This window comes from Vicia villosa, linkage group LG1 (genome assembly GCF_029867415.1).
Source record: "Vicia villosa cultivar HV-30 ecotype Madison, WI linkage group LG1, Vvil1.0, whole genome shotgun sequence".
Taxonomy (NCBI): domain Eukaryota; kingdom Viridiplantae; phylum Streptophyta; class Magnoliopsida; order Fabales; family Fabaceae; genus Vicia; species Vicia villosa.
The window spans coordinates 57,798,489-57,821,618 of NC_081180.1; the positions used below are offsets into that span (position 1 = coordinate 57,798,489).

General features: G+C 38.7%; 1 non-coding gene across 1 annotated transcript; it reads right to left on the minus strand.

The window, feature by feature from the left end:
* Positions 1–285: 285 nt before the first annotated feature.
* LOC131645329 (small nucleolar RNA R71) lies at positions 286–392 on the minus strand. Its single transcript, XR_009296958.1, has one exon. It is a non-coding gene; the product is annotated as a small nucleolar RNA R71 (small nucleolar RNA).
* Positions 393–23,130: the final 22,738 nt, after the last annotated feature.

A 23,130-nucleotide genomic window follows, 5' to 3' on the forward strand; every position in this document is an offset into this window, starting at 1 on the left:
AATTTCGAACTGAAACCTTCACTGGTCCAAGCTGTTCAACAGAATCAATTCTCTGGAAGCCCTGTAGATGACCCCAATCTCCATTTATCCGTGTTCGTGCAATACGCCGACACGATCAAAGCCAACAACGTTAGTTCCGAAGCTATTCGATTACGCCTTTTCCCTTTCTCCTTGAGAGATAGAGCGAGAGCGTGGCTTCAATCCCTGCCTTCCAATTCCATAACTACGTGGGACGAATTGAAGAGAGTATTCTTAGCGAGATACTTTCCGCCTAGCAAAACTACTATGCTTAGAGGTCAAATCAACGGATTTACCCAGAAAGATAACGAATCACTCTTCGAAGCTTGGGAACGTTACAAGGACATGCTTAGAATATGCCCTCATCATGGACTCGAACCATGGCTGATCATCCATACTTTCTATGGTGGTCTCTTATATAACACTAAAATGACTATAGATGCCGCTGCTGGCGGAGCATTAATGGACAAACCCCATGATGAAGCATACAAACTCATAGAGAACATGGCACAAAACCATTACCAATGGGGAGGAGAACGAGCCGCTCTAGAGAAAGCCCAAACCAAAGGAGGAATGTACGAAATAAGTGGTATAGACCGCGTTAACGCTAAAGTAGACGCTTTAACTCAAAAGATCGAGAACTTAACCATCACTCCTTCCGCCACCGCTGCCGCTGTAACACCTAACTGCGAGATTTGTGGATTGACTGGGCATGTAGTTGCTGAATGCCAACTCTTGACTGGAGTCCCCTCTGATCAAGTAAATTACGCTCAAGGAAACCCTTATTCTAACACGTACAACCCTGGATGGAAAAACCACCCGAACTTTTCTTATAAGAACAACAATGCGTTGTACGCGCCTGGACAAGCACCTGCTGTACCACCTGGCTACCAAAAAGCGCCTGTAGCTGCTCAAAACACCCCTAGGAAGTCAAATCTAGAAATCATGATGGAAAACTTCATAGCTTCCCAACAACAAACCAATAAGGACTTCTTGAATCAAAACATCCACAATAGCGAGCAACTAAAACAACTATCGAACAAAGTAGATGCTTTAGCTACACATAACAAAATGTTAGAAACTCAAATCTCACAAGTAGCTCAACAACAAGCACCTACTGCTGCCCCTGCTGGCACGTTTCCTGCTCAACCTCAACCCAATCCTAAAGGACATGCGAACGCGATAACACTACGAAGTGGAACGAATTACGATGGACCCATAGATCCTAGAACCCAAAACGTACCCATGTCACAACAAGAGCCAAAGGAAACCCAAAAGAAAACAACTGACGAACAAACTGCTAAGACTGATGAGAACAATAACGAAGTGGAACCCGAAAAAGAGAAACCTTATGTTCCACCACCGCCTTATAAGCCACCAATTCCTTACCCTCAGAGATTAGCTAAATCAAAAACCGAAGCGCAATTTAAAAGATTTGTAGAACTTCTGAAGCAATTAAACATAACCATACCATTCACAGAAGCCATAACTGAGATGCCTTCGTACGCTAAGTTCTTAAAAGAAATCTTATCAAACAAAAAGAAACTCGAGGATAACGAAACTATAACGCTTACCGCTGAATGTAGCGCTATCATCCAAAATAACATGCCTCCAAAACTGAAAGACCCTGGTAGTTTCTCTATACCCTGCGTAATTGGAAAAACCATCATAGAAAAAGCCTTATGCGATTTAGGAGCTAGTGTTAGTTTGATGCCTCTTTCAACCTGTAAGAAACTCAATCTAGGTGAGCTCAAAGCAACGAGAATGTCTCTTCAACTAGCAGACCGTTCAGTTAAATACCCTGTAGGAATGTTAGAGAATATCCCTGTTCGTGTAGGTCAATTCTACATCCCAACTGACTTCATCATTATGGATATCCAAGAAGATTCTAACATCCCGATCATATTAGGAAGACCATTTTTAGCAACCGCTGGTGCAATTATAGATGTAAAGCGAGGAAAGCTTACTTTCGAAGTAGGAGAAGAGAAAATAGAATTTATCCTTTCCCAATTCCTAAAAGCACCTTCTATAATTGACACATGCTGTTCTGCTGACATAATCGACGAGTGTGTCAAGGAAATAAAATCCGAACCAAATAAGGAAACCGAGATCCTAAGAATTCCTATGCCGCCAATTCTTGAAGATGACAACTGGCGTGAGGAATATCAAGATAACCACCTGAGTGAATGCTTAGCTTTAACTCCTGATCCTATACCTGGACCTAAGAAACCTGCTTTAGAGCTGAAGACACTTCCTACCGATCTTAGATACGAATTTCTAGACGAAGAACTAAACCGACCAGTTATAGTGAACGCCAACTTAGGACGAACCGAGACTGAAAAATTACTTAATGTCCTAAGAAAATACCCTACCGCTTTAGGATACAACATATCAGATCTGAAAGGTATAAGCCCTTCTCTGTGTATGCACCGCATTATGCTCGAAGACGATAGTAAAACCTCTAGGGAACATCAAAGGCGAATAAATCCTATTATGAGCGATGTGGTTAAAAAGGAAATCCAAAAACTGCTAGAAGCTGGAATAATATATCCTATATCCGATAGTAAATGGGTTAGTCCTGTTCACGTCGTACCAAAGAAAGGAGGAGTCACTGTAATCACTAATGCAAAAGGAGAATCTGTAGCACAACGTACCCAAACTGGATGGAGAATGTGCATTGACTATAGGAAGCTAAACAAAGCCACCCGAAAAGACCATTTCCCTTTACCTTTCATAGATCAAATGCTCGAACGCTTAGCTAAACACTCGCATTTCTGTTATCTGGATGGATACTCCGGATTTTTCCAAATTCCTATCCACCCTGACGACCAAGAGAAGACCACATTCACCTGTCCTTATGGTACATTCGCTTATAGACGAATGCCTTTTGGACTCTGCAATGCACCCGCGACCTTCCAAAGATGCATGATGGCAATATTTTCCGACTTCCTAGATGGAATAATGGAGGTCTTTATGGACGACTTCTCTGTCTGTGGAGGAAGTTTTGAAACATGTTTAGAAAACCTTGAAATGGTGCTTAAACGATGCGTAAGCGTAAACCTAGTCCTTAATTGGGAAAAATGCCATTTCATGGTACGACAAGGAATTGTACTTGGACACATCGTATCCGATAGAGGAATCGAAGTTGATAAAGCAAAAATCGAAATTATCGAAAACCTTCAACCTCCCAAAACCGTTAGAGAAATAAGAAGTTTTCTGGGACACGCTGGTTTTTACCGACGCTTCATTAAGGATTTCTCTAAAATAACCAAACCCTTAACTGAACTGCTTATGAAAGACGCCGACTTTATTTTCACCGATAAATGCACTGAAGCATTTCAAACGCTTAAACGAGCATTAATCTCTGCGCCAATTATGCAACCTCCCGACTGGAATGAACCTTTAGAAATAATGTGTGACGCAAGTGATTATGCTGTAGGAGCCGTTCTAGGACAAAGAAAGGATAAGAAACTACATGTCATATATTATGCGAGTAGAACCCTAGACGAAGCTCAGATGAATTATGCCACGACAGAAAAAGAATTATTAGCTGTCGTATTCGCATTAGACAAATTCCGTTCTTACCTGGTAGGAGCCAAAATAATCATATACACTGACCACGCCGCCATTAGGTACCTCCTAACCAAAAAGGACGCTAAACCAAGACTTTTGAGATGGATCTTATTACTACAAGAGTTCGACCTGGAAATTAAAGATAAGAAGGGCACTGAAAATGTCGTAGCAGATCACCTCTCTCGATTGGAAAATCTGAAACCCGAACAAGTACCAATTGACGATGATTTCCCTTATGAAAGACTCATCGCCCAATTAGAAGCAAATGAATTCGAACCGTACCGTCCAAACTCTGAAACCAACAAATTAGCAGAAATAGCTTTAGCCCGATCTGACGCACCTTGGTATGCAGATTTCGTAAACTACCTAGCTGCTGGTGTGCTTCCTCCTGATCTAAGTTACCAACAGAAGAAGAAATTCTTCCATGACCTAAAACATTACTATTGGGACGACCCACTCCTGTTCAAAAGAGGCCCCGATGGAATCTTTAGACGTTGTGTACCCGAGGAAGAGATAAGAAGCATAATAACACACTGCCATTCTGCACCGTGTGGAGGACACCATAGCACATCTAGAACCTGCGCCAAAATCCTTCAGTCTGGACTCTTCTGGCCCAACCTGTGGAAAGACGTTTATTTCGTCGTACTAAGCTGTGATAGATGCCAACGAACTGGAAACATTTCAAGACGCGATGAAATGCCCCAAAAAGGCATTCTAGAAGTAGAAATATTTGACGTCTGGGGAATAGACTTCATGGGACCGTTTCCGTCATCGTTTGGAAATCAATATATACTCGTAGCCGTCGATTACGTTTCAAAATGGATAGAAGCTATTGCTTCTCCTACAAACGATACACGAGTAGTTATCAAACTTTTCAAAAACGTCATCTTTCCTAGGTTCGGTGTGCCAAGATTGGTAATTAGCGATGGTGGTTCCCATTTCATTTCAAGAATACTTGAGAAACTCCTTCGAAAATATGGAGTGAATCATCGAATAGCCACACCATACCATCCACAAACAAGCGGACAAGTAGAAGTATCTAACCGCGAAATAAAACAAATATTGGAGAAAACTGTTGCTATATCTAGGAAAGATTGGTCAACCAAGCTAAATGAAGCTTTATGGGCTTATAGAACAGCTTTCAAAACTCCAATAGGAACTACCCCATTCAAACTCGTTTATGGAAAATCATGCCACCTACCGGTAGAGTTAGAACATAAAGCCTATTGGGCCATTAAGAACTTAAACCTAAACTACACTGCCGCTGGTGAGAAACGACTTCTAGACATAAACGAATTAGAAGAACTTAGACAAGACGCTTACGAAAACGCCAAAATCTATAAAGAGCGAACGAAAAAATGGCACGACAAGCGTATATCTAGGAAAAATTTTAGCATAGGCGATAAAGTACTTTTATTTAATTCTAGACTAAAATTATTTCCTGGTAAGTTACGATCTAGATGGTCTGGCCCTTTCGAAATAACTAACATATTTCCGAGTGGAGCGATAGAAATCAAAGGAGAAACCGTCAAACCTTTTGTCGTAAATGGGCAACGTCTTAAGTATTACCATCATCTCGAATACGATGAAAACATCGAAGTTTTTAAACTTGACGAACTGCCCGCTCTTTCGAAAAAATAGTTTTCTATTTTAAAATCGTCGAGCTTACGACATTAAACAAAGCGCTTGGTGGGAGACAACCCACATTTATTTATTCTTTTTATTTTCATTTTATTTTTAAAATTTTAACCTTTAATTTTCATTTAATTATTCTATTTTTAATTATTCTAGATTTTAATTTTCTTATTATTTTTTCATACATCTTATAATAATTATTATAATTATAGCTGCTTCTTAATTCGAGAAAATACTTCCTTTTTATAATTATAATTATTATTATAACTTGTTTTATTTAATTTTATTTTTTTTTTAAAAATGAACACTAGCCTAGTTCTAACTTAATCTTAATATTTTCAACTTCTAGGTTTTTCATTTAACTACTAACTACGATGCAAGAAGTTGATAACATGGAAGTTGTGTTCCGTGGTAGAGGACAAGAAGCAAGATTTAACAAGCTGGCTGGAAGACACATGGATTTGACTTGCTATCCTCACCAACCAACTATGGTGAAACTTGGTATCGAAGAAAGCATCCTACACCTGCTTAACCAAATTGGTTGGACTGGTTCTCACTTGTTCCGCAAGTTTAGCACTTACCGGAAGCTCACTCTGGAATTCTTGAGCTCCCTGACCTATCTTCCAAACTGTGGACAAGGACTGAAAAAAGGAGTTATTCTCTTTAGACTCTTTGGTATGGAGTTTAATTTCTGCATCCGAGATTTTGCTGAAATGTTAGAACTACCTCATGGACCTGATGCATACGCCCAAGTAGCTGAAGAAAATCTTCCATACTGGGAGTTGGAAAAATACTGGGGCAAGATCACTGGAAACGACAACCCTGAAGAGAATGAGTTTCAATCTGAGAATATCCACAATCCTGCTTTCCGCTACTTTCACAAGATCCTTGCTCACTATATTTTTGGAAAGCCCGATAATGTCACTGAAGTTACTAGAGAAGAGTTGTTCATCATGTTTTGTACATCTCAGAATCGCCCGGTCAATGCCATCGCATTCATGCTAACAAACTTCGAGCGCATCACGCAAGACGAAGTTTCACCCATTAGGATCGGCGGATTCGTCACTATGATTGCTAATGCCATAGGAATGAGAGTACCTTTGCTTAGATTGACACCTTTTGGTACCCATACCTCTATGGACATCAATTTCTGCTTTAATCGAGGTATCATCGGTAATCTTGGACCTGATCGTTTTGAATTGCTCATTGATAACAAAGTTTGGTATCAGTTCACCTTACCGAATCCTAGGACGAGTGTGCACAACCCTGCCAACTGGCTTTAGTATGGTCAGATTCCTGAGAGAGAGCCATCACCTGAAACTCCTCAAGCTTATGAACATTTTGATGAGGAAATGCCAGCATCTGAATCTGAACCTGAAACACCTCCTGGTTACTATGAACCTCTTCCTGTTGATGAACCCATTCCTGATTACGAACCTCTTCCCATTGATGAACCTGTATCTGAGTATGAGCCTGAAACTCGTTATGAAGATTCCGTTGATGATCACACTGTTGATATGACTGATGTCGAGGTCGAGCAACAACAACCCGCTACATCTACTGCATCGGTGAATCAAAGAATGCCTAATCTGAATACGCACGAACAAGCCATCACTGCGCTACAACAAGATGTACAACATGTGCGCAACGAGCTACACACTTTGCAAATGCATTTCTTCGATTTTATCGACACTGTAAATGCTCAGTTCGACGAAGTTTTCAAACACATTCAGTCTAATCAGAACAACAATAGACGTGGCTAGATGTTACCATATTAGACTTTTAGATTTTATTCTAGTTTTAGTAATTTCTATTCCTAGTTTAGATTTACATTTTTCTGCACTTTTGCTTTCTACTTCTGTTAACACTCAGTACTGGTTTATTATTAAATGCAAAATTCTTTTGATTACTGCTACTGTGTTATGTTACACTGCTATTGACTGCTATATATATACTTCCCTATAATTTTTTGCTGTTAATAGTATTTAAATCCGACACTGTTATGAACTGATGGACAATATTAATGGTATCTGTCAGCACTGTCTGGTCACTTGCATGCGTGACCCACCTGCCTACAACAGGAGACGCACGTCTCCATCTGTGTGGGGCCAGCTGACACGAACCAAAGGAACAGGAGACGCACGTCTCCATGCTCTGCCCCAGCAGACTGGCTGCCTGAGACGCACGTCTCCCAAGGCCAGCAGTCTGTTTGACCACGCAGACCAATCTCTTTCCCTCTTGAATTTTGAATTTGAATTTCAAAATTCATCTTTCAATCTTCATTCTTCCCCTATTTATTCCATTTAAACTCCATTAACCTCATTCATCCTCCATCATTCACCTCTTAAACTCCATTCATTTCCCATTTCTCTATTCTATTCAAACTTCAAACACCACCATTAATCCATTTTAATTTTCCATTAACCACACCATTTTCAAACCTCACTATAAAACCACACCACCACCACTCTTCTTCTTCACAACTATCATACCATTCTCTACTTTTCTACACTACATTTCTATTTTTCATTTCCATACTCACCATGCCTCCACGTTCATTAATCCGTAGTGAGCGTCCCGAGAGACCACCTCCCGACCTTTCAAACATTATCTTCCGAGATGATGACAATGATGATCAACGAACAAAATATGTCGCCTTCTACGAACGTTCGGTTGTTCCCACAAAATTTGTGAACACCGAGTGTCTAGAAACTTTGGGTCTCATTGATGGTGTTACCCGTCTGCTCACCAAATCTAGCCTCCACCATCTTTGTACCGAACCCGTACCTACTTATGAGCCGCTCGTCTTAGAATTTTTGAGTTCTTTCAACTATGACACTCCCTCTAATCAACCACTCTCAACCGGTAGCATCCAATTCCGTATGTTCAACCGTGAATATGCTCTAGATCAAGATGTCGTAGCTTCATATTTGCATTTTAATCATGCACCAATTGCTCACCGCTCAATCTTTCAAGAACTCAATGGTCGATCCTGGGAGGATCTCGCTTTTAAATTTTGGTTCCATCTCACTGGAGAAAATCCCACCGGTTGGAGAGCTCTCCACGCTTCTCACATTCAAAACCCCGCTATACGTTATTTTCAACGTGTCTTGGGGCATACTATTTTTGCGAGATCTAACAACCACAAGGTAAACCAAAATGAATTATTTTTCCTTTACTGTGCGCTTAATAATATCCGTTTCAACGCCGCACCGTTTATGTTCCAACACATCCAAGGTTTAGTTAACGCCCCCGCTACAAATCCATTCTTGCTTGGAGGCATTATTACTACCTTGGCCTGTGCTTTAGGTCTTGGTGACGAGCTCCTCTCACTCTCACATCTCATGAAGCCCGCTCAGTCACTCGATCTCACCTACTGCCGTGACTCCCACTTGGTTTCACCCCGCCATGATGGCCGATACACTTTGGTCGTCAACAAAGTTCCTATTCCTTATGTCATCCTTCCATGTCCTGAAAGAATCAACATCCGTTATGTTCAACGTTGGAGGCTTATTGAAGACAACCCTCAAGATGACCAACAAGAACATCCTAATGAACCTATGGATGCCAATGAAGAAGAACTCAACCAAGGGCAAGCTGATGTCAACCAACCTCCTCCAAACAACCCTCCGCCTATCACTCTTGAAGCCATGTATGCTGCTATTCAACGCCAAGATCAACTCGTTCAAGCTATGCAGACAAACCAAACTGAAACAATTAGGCTCATCCGAGAGATGCAACAGGAGCACCGTGACTATGCTATTAGGAACGAAAGTCAATACGCTGAAATTGCTACATATTTGCATGATCTTGACATTCGTGTGAATGACTCTCCTGATAGACGTCGCCGTGTTCGTACAAGAGGCGCGAGCAGTTCTCGAAACCGCAACAATGAGGAGTAGTTCTTATGCACTGAGGACATTGCATCATCTAAGTCTGGGGGAGTCGTATTATTTCTATTTCCTTTAGTTTTATTTTATTTTTTTCCCTTCAGTTATTTCCCTTCCTTGTAATGTTTTTCAAATTCAATAAAGAATATTTATGGAATTTAAGTCTTATATGTATAATTCCGTAGTTATTTCAATTTCTTCCATTTTCTTGAGCCATAACAAAAATTTTACGATAAACGCAAACCCCACACGTTCGAGAAATACAAAAGCTACTCAAACACCCAACGCACTGAAACTGAATATAGTCAATATCCTTATTATCCCAACACTCTAAAACCCCCGAGTATGCGTAACCAATTTGAATACCCGTTATACCAAAACCACCGACTTTAAGTTTTGAAATAACCCTTAGTAGTTTATTCTAGCAGTCGGCACCGTCTTAGATACAAACTACGCAGAGAGTCGATGAATATAAGTGTATGATCCTCATAATAATTATGTGTTCAACCATAAGATAGAAATGTGCCTACTAAGTAAGGTGATCCTCACAAGATCATTTAACCTAACGGTCGCAAATCTCAAATACAAAGAATTTAAAAAACTCACTGTCGATTGGTTCAGAAGTCATCTGGTAATGAACTTGGTAGGAAGGACTATTGTCTGATTCCCCACAATCTACAAGTGAATGCTAAGGAGTATACCACATATTGTGCCAGAACTCCATGAGAAGGATCATAGTCACTAACCGACTACTCTGCTATGTGCGTGTCAAGATAATGGGCTTAATGTGATTGCGCGCGAATGAAAAGGGTTAAACATGATGACAAGTCAAAAAGGTCGAGCTATAATGGCATGATTCGGATTGGTATGCATACTGGGAGTTGTTTAGTGTTGTTACTATAGGTTTATTGCTAGATTCATTATCATTATTTCCGAATAAGAACACTATGTAGCTAAGTATGACTGAACGACGTGGTGGAAGTGTGTTTCATTTATCTTTATCTTCTTATTTTGCTTGAGGACAAGCAAAGGTTCAAGTCTGGGGGAATTTGATAACACGATTTTATATCGTATATTTAGCTTACAATCCATAGATATTTATAGCATTTTCCGTTTATTATTTTAATTTATTACGATATTACGCGTGTTTTTGCTTTATTTCAGGTTTTACACTCTTACTATGCCGAATTGTGAAAAAGAGAAGAAATGGAGCCAAAACGACCCTTTTCTATGCCTAAAAGACGTAAATTGGGTGCTGAAGTGAAAAGGGAGTGCAATTAAAGGCCAAGTGTGCTGAAAGAGGCCCAAAGACTCAATGAAGCAATCCAGCCCACGAAGGAGAACAGCCCAAGCCACACAAGTAAGCAGAGACGCACGTCTCTGCCACCTCAGCAAAAGGGAGACGCACGTCTCCACCTCCCTAAATTCTCTCCACTTGAGACGCACGTCTCAAGTCTCCCTGAAGAATAGGAGACGCACGTCTCCACGTCCCGGTCTGCAGAAGTTCCTCTTTTCACGCAAAGCAACTGCAAGCCCCTCCTATAAATAGGACCAGTCACTTCACTTCAATCTGTCCGATTTCCTGCCAACGAAGTGCTGCCGAAATTGTACCGCGAACTGCTTTTCTTTATTCTGCTTTCATTTAACCGTTTATTTTCTCACAACGATTTCTACACTGGAAATTGTTGTGAACTTTTCGTAGATCTAGCCTTACGTTAGATTTATTCTTTTATTTCCTTGTTTTTATTTTCTGCCATTTAAATTCCGAAGAACGATCCAGCCAACCTGTGGTGGAAGTTCGAGTACTTCAAGATTCAATTCAATTCAGATTTATTTTAATTCAGGTTTTTTATTTACCGCCTTTATTTATATTATTATTGCATGATATATTATATGCCATTTAATATGTTTAATATTATGAACCGAACCGATTTATGCATGTTTAATCATATTAATATGTCTGGCTAAATTACTAAAGGTGTCGGTATGTAAAGTAAGTTAACCGTAGGGATCCGAAATAAATTGGCTTAATTATGTTTTGTTAATTATCACTTATTTTTGGTTTATATGTCTAATTTAATTAGTAAGTCTTAAAACCAATAGAGCGAAAGTTTGAGGGGTTAGGACGGTCAAAGGTTAAAATCAATAGAACGAAAGTTTGAGATATTTAACCAGATAGTAGACATAGGACATTAGTTTTAAGGATGGCGAAAGCGTATTAAAACTAATTGGAACTTATTTATTTTCAAAAATTGTTTTTACACTCGAGCGGGATGGCGAAAGCGTACGTTAGGGTTATTAGCTTGCTCCGAGTCAACAGAGCGAAAGTTTGAGATTAGGAGATTTAAATAGATAACAACCTCGTAAAATAGGCATTTTATTAATTACATTGTTTCCAAAAAGCTCTTCTAAAATCTAATGGGATGGCGAAAGCGTACATTAGGATTAGGATAGTAGTCTGAATCAACAGAGCGAAAGTTTGAGACGAGGATTTTTAATCAATGGAATTAGTAAAGATTTTTAATTTAATTATGCAAAAGCCAATGGACCTTCGGATTACCTTTAGTTAAACGAAATACATGCTGATACCTGCCTTTTATTATTATTCTTTATTTTCTCACAATCACTTTCCCTTAGGAACAATCGAAATTTTAGTACTCCTAGCTTTACATAGTAACCTTAGATAACGGTTGATCGATTCATAGTCCCTGTGGATTCGATATCTTTTAAAACTACACGACACGACTGTGCACTTGCAGTTATCAGATTTATAGACACGTAGAGTCGCGATCAAACGTGAAGGAGAACTGTAGAGGGAGAGATCAAGGATCAAGAACAATTGTCTAAGGTAAGGGGAGACTCTCCATTTAATCTCTATTATCGTGTTATAGGTAATAGTATAGATTGGTAGTATTGTTTTGATCAATGGTTTCCATGTTCTATGTTGTGTTCATCTTTTGGATTGAAATTTTGGACTGATAAATCCCTAATAACTGAGTAGATCTATAGTATGATGAACGGAATTAATTATTGGATCATATACTGTAGTTTCTGGGTGAATTCGTATGCTGTTATGAGATGAATTTTCTGGTTTTTAGACCCAAATCGCAGACTGTGCAGGTGAAATCGCGAGGAGGATGAATGGTAAGTTGCAGGTTTCTGTGAACTGCTGTCCATTCACGTATGGTACGCGTATGATACGCGTATGGGGGGTATGGTACGCGTATGGTACGCTCCCCATGGTGCATCAGAATGTGCCCTTCTGCTGGTACGCGTATGATACGCGTATGATGTTGTTTTGTGTGGAAATATGGTTCTGTCCATACGCGTATGATACGCGTATGGTGTGTAAGTTTGTCTGAAGTTGTGCTTCTGCCTGTACGCGTATGATACGCGTATGGGGCGTGTTTTTGTGAAGTTCTGGCCCTGTTGGTACGCGTATGGTACGCGTATGGCCAGCGTGATTGACAGATTTTGCTGTTTTGTGATTTTTGGAAGGTTAATGGCGTGTAACTTTCGAGCTGGTATATCTGTATGATTTATCACGATATGATTATTTGAATGATGCAATCTAATTTATGTATATATGAACATACTTGTTGATGATGATGATGATGATGAATGATGATATATGAGTATAGACGAGGCTACTCATTGTGTGATGATGATGATGGTATGTTATATATATGTTGCATGCATTCATAGTCATAGTATGAGGGCTGTATCCTAAAGATGAGAGGATGCAGTGAAGGGCAAGATTCCCATTGTGTGGAATCTGTGCTGGCAGGGCCGTATCTGTATGTTTTAAGATGACTTGTCTGTCTATCTGTGGATGTGTGAATGATGATTTGTCTGAATATGAAACAGTTGGTGAATGATATCACTATGACATGTTATTATTTATGATGCAATAACATTGGTTAACTGTGATGAGACTCACCCTTACTTGTTGTCATTTTCAGATTGAGGATAGCGGCGCGACTTGGTGAGGACTAACTCATAAGTCGGTTTTTAGTATTGTGTCGGTGTCATGCTCTGGTAGATGTAACACTGGGGACGCGTTGTTTTTAGAGTTCGATTATAACTCTATTTGTTTTTGTTGATAAAGTCTGATACATTAATGATGGATGTTGACTTGATGATTTTAATTCCGCTGTGTAGACATGGTTTGTTTATTGAGTTATAATTACAGACGTTTTCAGTGAATGCATGACATGTATCGAACGTGTATTTTTCTTTATTTATGAATTGTGACACCTCTTGCATGTTGACTCTGATTAATATTTATTCTATTGCCGCGGGTTATTAGAGGGGTGTTACATAGGGTCTATGTGATTATGTGCTATATGTATATATATGTGTTGATCATTATTTTTTTATTTCTTTTTTTCCATTCATCATACATCATGTGCATTCTTGCATCATATCTTATTCAAAAAAAGAAAGAAAAAAAGGATATCATGCATATCATTCATGGCATACACATCATTTTCATGGCATTAAGAGAAGATTTCTCTTCTATCTCCAGAACAAGGGACCATTGGGAAGGATAACCTAACATCCCGACCGTCTTATCATACAAGATTTCAGCAAAAGAAATCAATGGATCAGCTGGAACAGAATCAAGCCGCCCTTCGTGAGGAAGTGGATCAACTGAAGGTTAGTATGGAAGAGGTTAAAGGAGGTATGGCTCAGATGCTAGGGTTCATGAAGGCCCTCCTAGATAAATAAGACAAGGCAAAAGAGGTTCAGTCTGGGGATACCCTGGTTCAGGATGAGATCCCTAACGACGAAAACCCGCTGCTAGGATTTGTTTCAGGATTTGGCCCGGCTAAGGACAAACCTCAGGTCCGATCTGTCAGGAGAGCTATCCAATTCCAAAATAAAGGAGAAACCTCCCAAGAAGGATTTGTCCCCACTCCACAAACGAAAGGGACAACCCGCACAGTTCGCATTCCTGCTAGCAATGTCCCTAGGGATGATGATTACCTGGATCTACAATACGGAGTGCAAGAGGTGGACAACACAGACCAAGCACCTCAGACGCAACAGTCTAATCCCAACTCTAGGGAAGACTCCAAGGATAGTGAACAAATCAAGGCGCTAGAAGAGAGACTAAAAGTGGTAGAAGGATACGATGTCTTCGATGTGGATACCTTCGAAATGAGCTTAGTCTCAGACTTGACTATCCCACACAAATTCAAGATTCCAGACTTCGAGAAATACAAAGGGCTCACGTGTCCGAAGAATCTCTTGCGCATGTATGTGCGAAAAATGGCTGCTTATGCTCACGATCAAAAGCTAATGATACACTTCTTCTAAGAGAGTTTAAGCGGAGCGTCTATTGACTGGTACATGCAATTGGAGAAATCCTATATCCGAAGCTGGAATGATCCCGCTAATACATTTTTGAAGCAATACAAGTACAATCTGGACATGGCACCCAATCGGATGCAATTACAGAATATGTCGCATAAAAAGGATGAGTCATTCAAGGAGTATGCCCAAAGGTGGAGGGAAATGGCTTCTCGAGTCCAACCTCCCCTGATGGAAAAAGAACTGGGGGACATATTTATGAGCACTTTGCAAGGACCATACTACGACAAGATGGTCGGAAGCATATCTTCAGGGTTCTCGGACTTGGTAGTCATTGGTGAGAGAATTGAAGATGGAATCAAAAATGGGAAGATACAAGGGGCACCCTTAGGTTCCTATCACACAAAGAAGTCATATGACGGAAAAAAGGAATCCAACACTGTGGGGGCAATCCTGGGTAATCAGACAGTAGTACAGCAAAAGGGTCAGCAAAAGCAACAGGGTGGCCAACGCACCTGGAGGTCCAAGCCAAAACGATCATTCACCCCGTTGTACATGCCACTGTCTCAAGCTTTGCAACGTTTGCTCAGTCAGAACTTGGTAACTCTGCTACCTCCATACTCAGCTCCAGTTAACCCCGCTCCTGGGTACAAGCATGATGCTAGGTGCGCTTATCATTCAGATAGTCCTGGTCATGATACAGAGGATTGTGGGCCGTTAAAGCACAAGATCCAAGATTTGATTGAAGAAGGGCTCGTTGAGTTCGAAGATCCTCACAAGTCTAATGCCATAGGTGGCTAGAAGGAGGATTTCTTAGATCATTAGTTTTGTTTTCATTTGCAATTTCTTTCCGTTTGTTTAAACATTAGTCTTACGACATATGCTATGTACTTTACAATAATCATTAATACATTGCTTACGTTTGTCTTGATTTATTCCTAGTGTTCTCACCATATTTAAAACTGTGTTTTTACTTGGTTTTCTTCTTCGTGATATTCAACTCTCGTTAAAACCGTACACCTTTAGAGGGAGAATGACGAAAACGATACCACAATTTCATACATTATGCTTTCGAACAGACCGTGTTGACGATGTACATGCATTGTTTCAATTCCCAAATAATGGAGATATAAGGATGTTAATCCCTCGTCAGCCCCTTTGAGCCTAAAGAAGTAGGATTTTTCTTTTATATAAAATAAAACCCTTAATACATAACCTGGGGTAGGGTAGCTGCTCAGTTAACTTAATTATTCCAAACTGTTCCTTTGAACATAATCACCGATGGTTCTCCGTCATCATTAAGTCCGGCAGTCAATGTCCGCAAAGAAAAGAAAGCAATGCAAAGGCCTGTTAAGTCAAAACCTATTAAGGAGACTTAGGCAAAATTGGGGCATCCCGCTGACTGTAGTTTTAAAATGAACAGTTCAGGCAAAAGTTAGGGATAACAAAGTCGAAAAGAGGTCATTATATACCTCGACAAAAAGAAAATACTACAAGGAAAATGACTGCCTTTGCAAATAAACTTTTGGTTTTTGAACCATCATATTACAATTCTCAAAGTCTTTTGGAACTTAAACGCATAGTTAATTGAGCATAGGACTGGAGAACATCACGAAGATGAGGATGGGTACAAATAAACTTTGAGCCACTATCTTTTGTTTCTTAAAACCGTGAACCAGGCCATGTTACAACCCTTAAAAGACCTAACTGAAGCATGGTTAGTTTGAAAGCATATTGTTACCAAAGGTATCCCGACTCCTTAAGGTCTACTATAACTCTTGAGTTGATATCACTTTCTAAAAAAAACTTTGTTTTACTCAAAAATGTTTTTAAACTTTCAAGGCAGACATATGCATTCGCATCTTATGAATTTCATTATAGAGTACACTTGACTATGTGGACTCAAATGTTTAAACATCAGGGAGAAGTTGCATGGAGCATGGCTAATGGCTAAAAATCCTACTAACTGACGAAGTAGCTTTAAAAGCTTGCCAAAAGAAGAAACATCTCTTACACATGACTGAGATAGCTAAGGTGTACACAGGGCATAACCCGTCATTATCCCATTTACGTGGGGCAATCTAATCAAGATTCATGGAATCTCTCAAAGACGCTGAATAGTCCATGGGGAAAGTCCATTACCTGGGGGCATGTTGCAAAGGTCACTCAGTATCAGTTGACGTCAATGCCACTCTCACATCCTTCCCAGGAACCTTTATAGGATATTTCTCAATCTGTCCATGTAGTCTTCTTTAAGATATGTTCAAATACTTCTTACCCTTTCTAGGAGCCTTTTTTAGACAGTCTTTTAAAGACCCACCTTCTTATCTCTCGTCATTTTCAAACCCTTTCAGACAGTCTTCTCTAAGACATATTCCTTTCTAAGAACCTTTTCTAGGTAGTCTTCTGTAAGACATCTCTTAACTTTTTCAGTTAGTCTTTTAGGACATATTCAAACTTCTCTTATGCTTCCAAGAACCTTGTCAAACTTTGTTTAAAGTATAGAGTCTTCTCTAAGACAGTTCACCATCCTTTCTAGGGTGATCCTCTTCAAGATTTTTTTCCCTAAGTTTTGTTTAAAATCCCGCATTCCTTAAAACAGTCTTTATCCTCTGTAGGAATATTTTTGACCCTCTGCACAAACATATCCCTTCGAGCTTTGTTTAAAGCGCAGTCTTGTTTAAGACAATTTCCCATTCTTTCCAAGGACCTCTTCAGGTAATCTTATAGAAGACATCATCTCATTCTGAGTACTCAGCAAATCACTGTCCGTCGGGCGTAACCGAAACGCAAGACTCATTCTGAAAAGCATCTGCTTCACATTCAAATCAACACTTAGAATCAAGGAGACCTCAAAACCGGTTTAACCAAAGGCGATCATTTCTGATAAAGACTCTTGAATGGGGAAACCACATCCAGAGGGTTTTCCTAAAACAGGGGCATACAATCAAGAATCCTATTGACTAGGGGCATATCTTTCAAGAATTCAAACATTGGGGCAAGGCATATCAGGCAAGACATGGTGAAATTCGAGTTCTCTCTAAAGGTCCTTCCTTCAGATTAAGGGGCATGTCTCTCAAAATTTCTGATATTCGGGAAGTCACACTAGTATCACACAAGGAGCATTGTTGCGTAATTGATCTTCCCACACCTGTACTATTTACGTCCCGCAGTGTGGGATCGGCATACATGCATAATTCTCATCTATTTTGAGAATCTCATTACATGACACATGCATCATGACATTGCATAAAACTAACGCTGCCTTTTCAGGTCACTTCATAATCAAAAGGATGTTATCATCCAATTACAGTGCAAATACGATCGTATCAACGATTCAATCTTAACGCGCACAGATACAATTCTAATACCTCATTCCAAGTCTTTCTTCAAAGGCAATCCAGAAGCAATCTAAGAATTTCTCACCTCTCCAGGTAGTCTTGTCCAAGACAATTATCCTAACCTTTCCAAGCAGTCTTGTGTAAGACGTATCCTAACCTTTCTAGGTAGTTTTGTTTAAAACGTTTCATGTCCTTTATAGGAACCTTTCTAGGTAGTTTTGTTTAAAACGTCTTATGTCCTTTATAGGAACCTTTCTAGGTAGTTTTGTTTAAAACATATCGTTCCCTTTATAGGAACCTCTCTAGGTAGTTTTGTTTAAAACATATCGTTCCCTTTATAGGAATCTTTCTAGGTAGTTTTGTTTAAAACGTATTGTTCCCTTTATAGGAACCTCCCTAGGTAAGTCTTGTTTAAGATATCCCGTATCCTATCTAAGAGCCTTTCCAGGTGAGTCTTGTGTAATACGTATCACACCATTTCCAAAAACTGTTCTAGGTTAGTCTTGTTTAGGACATATCATTCCTTTCTAGGTAATCTTCTTAAAGACATGTATCCAATCCCTCCTTATCCTCTCCAGGAGCCTCTATAGGTCAGTCTTGTTTGATACATATCCAAGTTAACCTTATAGTCTTATTTAAGGCGTATCGTATCATTCCCGAGAACCTTTCTAGGTTAGTCTTGTTTAAGACGTACCATAACCTATCTAGGTAGTCCTGTTTAAGACGTTTCATATCTTTTTAGGAGCCTTTCTAGGTGAGTCTTATTTAAGCCATATCATGCCTTTCTAATTAGCCTTCTTAAAATGTTTATCCAATCTTTTCTAAGACATACCTAATTCTTGTAAAGAACTCCGTGGTTAGTCTTCTCCAAGACATTCTTCCTAAGCTTTGTTCAAAGCCTAAGATTCTTCGCATCAACCTTTGATATACCCTATTCAGGAACTTCTTCAGGTAGTCTTATGTAAGACGTTACTCCGTATCTCCTCAGATACAATCAAATGATCCAGGTCTGAAAAGCATATGCTTTAGACAAATATCCTGCCAGGCAAATGGGTGGCATCTATAAGCCCATCTCCCACAGAACTCCTTCCCTACGCAAGCAAATTTCAGGGCATTTCAGTGTCCAATCATCTTCTACCTCTTCAGGTTCAAGAAGATTGAACAGGGGCAGCTGTCGTACCCCAAAATTTGCCTTCCATATTCCATTCACAATGATTCAAAGTTCAAGATTCAAATCCAAAGCTTTGCTCCCTCAATGGTCCAGGTAACCCACAGTCAACTGGTTTGACCTAAAAGTCAACCATAATCAAAGCACAGTCAAAAACTCTCAATTTTGGGTCAACATAAAGTGAATAAGAGTATAACCATCATTTGATCAAAGATTGATCATGATTCCATTAATAGAAACTCAGAGATGAACAAATACAAAAAAGGTTCAAATTAGGGTTTCTTAGGAGAAAGTCAACCCAACTTTGACTGGGCATAACTTTCACATGGAACATCAGAAATTCCTCACTCAAAGCCTATTTGGAAGGAAACTGGATTCTCTACAACTTTGTCTCTCCAAGCCAAGGCTAGAAATGCTTCATTTGAGAGGTATAATGCAAAAGATTACAGGTCCTTTTCAAGCATCCTCCAAAAATAGTTTTTTGTCAAAGAGGATATGATCAAGATAAAAGCCCCAAATGAAAAATATGTTCCAAAGTGGCTTATAGAGGACCTCTTGAGGTTTCCAAAAAGTCTTAGAACTCCCTCATAGCTAAAAAATTGAGTGAGATATGCTTGATCAAAGTTGAGCAATTTCTGGAGGCAAAATGTGAAATAAAGAGGGTTCAAATTGGAATATTTTGCAAATGGGCCTATATCTTTATGAGTCAACCTTGATCCACAAGTCACTTAAGTTATCTAAACCAAAGGCCACGAATTTTATCAAGCCATTTGATTTTATATATAATTTTATTTCATTTAAAAGTGATTTAAAATAATATAATTGAAAGAAAATCAAATATTGTGTCAAAAATATTCACATAAACCACTTCCAACCAACATTTATGGCCAAATATAATATATTTTCGTGGACTATTGATTTAGGAAAGAATTGGTACAAATTTGGCCAAAATAGCAAGTTCCCATTCAAGAATAAAATCAATTTTCTCAAGATTGGCAAGATTGGATTCAAGGGCTTTTTGGCATTATTTTTAACCTAATCTCATCCTCTATAAGTAGCAGACACAAGCCACACGAATAGGGGTTGAGTTTTTGGGGATCAGAACATAAGCACAAGAACTCAAATTTTCATCAAAAGCTTGATCTCGGTTTTGGAGGATTTGGAGCTTTCAAGGAGATTTGAGGATTGCAAAAGGTTCACAGGATCACTCTGAAGCTGTGAGGATTCTTGCTCTACATCAATAACCCCAGATAATCCTCCAATTAGCCGTGGTATGTAATTTTAAAAACGTGGTCGATTAGCACGATTCATACACTATTGTTAACAATTGATTGCATATTTTAATTGATAATGATGTTCTGAACGTTTCTGGATTGCTTGCTTTGAGTTTTAGTGTGTGAATCGTATTCGGCCATTGGAGGCCGAATTAGGGTTCTTGATTTTGATTTGGGGGTTTTTATTAGGGTTTAAATAAGACTAAGACAAGGTTAGCATTAGGTTCGTGAGGTTTAAACGAAGAGATTCTAGGGGTCGCGAAGAATTTATATATACACATGGGCTATTCGTTATTTTGGCAGTTTTGATTGCTACAGGGAAAACCGTAGCAAAATCGTAGCAAGATTTGCAAATTTTTGTGAAGACTGGTGGGGAAGATGATGAGTTGTCATTCCCTGGTTTGCCAATTCAAACTTCGCGCGCGTTTGATCCGGCTGTGGTACTTGTTTTTTATGTATAGTTCTGAGCGCGTACGTATTTCAAGTAGAGCCATTGGCTCAGTTGGTGAGGAGCGTGTGTGTTGGTCCCCAGGGTCCAGGGTTCGATCCCTGGCCCTTTCTATTATTTTTTCTAAATTTCTAATCTTGATCCTATACGCTAACATTCAAGTAGAACACCATGTGTCTTCAGATCAAAGCCTTAGAATCTCCTCCCAGCTTAGATCTAACGTCCCTGATCTAATGTCCATAATATAAACCTCTAACCCAACCATACTGAATCATGAACCCTAATAAACTAATAATTTTAATTATTTATTTGTTTAAATTAAAATACTTTTTAATATATTATTTATATACTAATAATTATTTTTTTAAAATAAATTAGTATATGATATTTATATTAAAAACTCTAATTTGTTGTTCGTGCCGATTAAATCGATTAATCGCTATGGTCAGCAATAATTTTAATTAAAATGCTATTTAATTAAAATGCAATTAAATCATATTCGGTTAAATGGTTGCAACTATTTTTATTAGTTGTGATGATTAACTTTTCTTTTTCTAACTTTAATTCGTTATTCTTTTTAACCGAATCCATCGATTATGAGGGGTATGATACAAACTAATTATTAAAAATTATAAAAAATATCCTAATTCGTTATTAGTAATAATCAGATCAATTGATTAAAATTGGTAACGATACAATCTCAAATCTGTTAACTATGGCGATCGAATCTATTGATCGTTGCGGTTAATAGTACAAATTTAAATCAGGGTTGTACGCCCAAACCTCAAAACACTTTTCAAACCTTTCAAAACCTCAATATCAAACTACGGATTTTCATCCTCATTCAAAACTACGATAGGTAACTCAAAATACCTTCAAACATCAATTTCAAACTCAAAGGGCGTACAACTCGTTCCCTGAACTACGTTGACTCTGATTCTCCATAAGGAGATACGTAGGCACTTGGATAACCAAGGCGAGTCCCCTTCCCTCTAAATCTCATTTTTCCCGTTTCATTTCCCTTAATTATTTAACCCTCGAAAGCATAAACCTTACCTTAATACTCTTAGCCATAAAACTGTTGACCTTAGATTCAAAGCCATAGGAAAGGGTTGAGGGTGCCTAACACCTTCCCTCGACCTGAATATAGTATCTTATCCCGAATCTCTTAACTGCGTGGGTTTCCTATTCGCCTTGGTAGAATAGGTGGCGACTCTAATCTTTAATTTTTAGGGCAGGTTGCTACAACGTCAAACCGACTATTCTCTTCCACTCTTGAAGAAACATCAGTAGTTCTGAAGAATGCTGAATGTTAACCAGATAGAGGATCTCCTGAGTACTTCCCAATAAGCTGCTGCTTCAAAAGTCTCAAGTGTCTCCAGAAGAATTTTTGTTGCTTCAAGATCAGAAAACAAGTCTACATCAGATATAAGTTGTTGCTTCAATAATCAATGTCAAGATATGTTCGTCATAAGAGTTGTTGCTCTAAACTTTGATGACATAGTCAAAATCTGCAGATAAAGGTCAAAATCAGAAATTTTAATTAGTTGTCATGACTCCAAGTTTAGATATTAAGACTTTTCTTCAAAAAAACTGTTGCTTTATTTATCTGAAAATAATGTTCTATTTCTGAAAGACTCTGACACAATTGTATGAAATATCATGTGAATTCTTTCTCAATTCTCAAATCAGTTATCTAATATTTCAGATACAAATTTGATCTCAGATAGGAAGTCCTGCGTCGTATTTCACAAAAGTTGTTGCTATCATTTTTGAAAGACAAGGTTTTGTTCCTAATGGCTCTGATGTTTTCATGTTATCATAATAAAGTAGTTTTTGAACTACTCATCAGATAAATCATCAGTAAAACGAAGATAAAAAATTGATCTCTTCCAAGCTTATTACTTCAGATCAAAAGTACATCATTTGAAGATAAGATCAAGAAACTTTCTCAAGAAGATTTCAGTACAACGGTATGCTCAACAAATCCTCTATTACAAAGACGTTTGTACTATTCAAAAGCTGTCTTCCACATTTTCATGTTAAACCTATAAGCTACAGAAAAAGGAAGTAACATGTTGTACTATACAACATCTACACTTGATACTATCCGTTGGAGAGTAACTGTTAGCTCTAGAAAGGACTATTCTATCCTCACAACTTATCTTTGTCTGAAGACTATAAAAGAAGATCAAAGAATTGAAATCAAGTTGATGAAGCTAGTGAATGCCAAAAATAGTTGATGATGTTGCTAATTCTGAAAAGGTACTGAAGAATCCAACAATATTCAAGCAAAGCTAAATCCAAACTGAAAAGAGGATAAAATATAAAAAGAAAGAAAAGAAAAAAGAGAAAAAAGATCACTACAAGATGCTACCCAATAGTCATCAAATACATCCTTGTAGAATCGTGTAAAAGCAAGTAGATGTTGCTCATATCTTGCATAACACTTTTGTGTTATTTGTGC